Raw genomic sequence first — 1,607 nt, forward strand, 5'->3', positions numbered from 1 at the left:
GGCGGTTGAAAAGAGGGTATTTATTATGGCAGAGGATCGCTGGATGCAGTCCTAACTCTGGGCTAAAGTCAGCCGGGGTGTAAGTGAGTTCAGCTTGGTTTATTTCAACTTTAGCCTGTGGTGAACTCCCTCCCCTCCCCTCCCATGGGTGCAGAAAGTAACTCAGCTTGACTAGCTGTTTTAGAGCAGACCATCCCTTCATCCATTATAACAATTTCCAGTCGGGAACAGAGACGAGAGGGAGACACAGAGAGGCTGCCGACGAAGCAGTTGGCACCTACAGGTTCTTGGGGCACAATACTATGCCCTGCTAGTGAGAACACGGTGACGCAGCCTCCAGCTTCCCCAAGCACCACCTGTGGGACAGGGAATTCCAGTGTCTCATGGGGAGTTGGAGGTGAGAGGCCATCATTAACTTGAACTAGTTCATTTAGAGCTCTCTGTATTTCATCTGGTAAGCGAATGGCAGCGAGTGCATCACACACAGAGCACAGCTAAAATGCATACACATCAGCCTACCGTATTCAGATGGGGGGGGGCAGCTCCCCTCTGGACTAGCTGAAGTTTCTATGGGGCTTTCATGTTTAAGCCTGTTGCTATAGATCAGCTGAGAGCAGGGCCAGCTTTAGGCCAATTCAACCAATTCCCCTGAATCGGGCCCCGTGCACTGGTGTGGCCCGGCTTCCCCAGGGGGCAATTTAAAGGGCCTGGGGCTCCCAGGCCCTTTAAATTGCCACCAGAGCCCTGGGATAGCGGGGGCTCTTTAAAGGGCCGGGGCTCCAGTGGCCTCTGCTGCATCCCCTGCCCACAGCCTGTTTCCAGCCAGCCCTGTACCCCTGTCCTGCCCGCAGCCAGCCCCTGCTGCACCCCCTGCCCTGCCTCCAGCCCTGCACTCCCTGTCCTGCCTGCACCAGCTCCGCCCCCCTGCCCTGCCTGCAACCAGCCCTGCACCCCGTGCCCACAGCCAGCCCCTGCCGCACCCTCTGCCCTGTCTCCAGCCAACCCCTGCCGCACCCCCCTGCAGCCCTGCCTGAAGCCAGCCAGCCCCACACACACCCCTGCCCGCACGAGCCCTGCATCCCCTGCCCTGCTTGCAGCCAGCCCTGCACCCCCTGCCCAGTCTCCAGCCAACTCCTGCTGCAACCCCCTGCCTAAAGCCAGCCAGTCCCGCACTCCTCTGTCTCCAGCCCTGCCAACCTCTGCCACACACCCCTGCGACCCTGCCTGAAGCCAGCCAGTCCGCCCCACACTCCCCTGTCTCCAGCCAGCCCCGCGCCCCTTGCCCTGCCTGCAGCCAGACCTTACCTCCAGTTAGCCCCTGCCCTGCCTCCAGCCAGCCCTATGTCCACTGGTGCCCTGCAGTTCCCAGGGCAGTAACCCTGCACACCTGCTTCAATGAGGGGGGCAGGGAGCAGCTGGGACCCACACATGTGCACATACCCCCAGGGAGTGGCGGGGACCCATACATGTGAAACCGAGCTCATTAATAACCGATCAACAGCATATATGACGCAATGTACACAATATATAATTTTATTATTTATATAGTTATGGAAAGTAAATAATGCATGGAAGAAATGAAAGGCTTTTTTTTTTTTAGTTTGTTA

Source organism: Malaclemys terrapin, chromosome 9, assembly GCF_027887155.1.
Source record: "Malaclemys terrapin pileata isolate rMalTer1 chromosome 9, rMalTer1.hap1, whole genome shotgun sequence".
NCBI classification, from domain to species: Eukaryota; Metazoa; Chordata; order Testudines; family Emydidae; genus Malaclemys; species Malaclemys terrapin.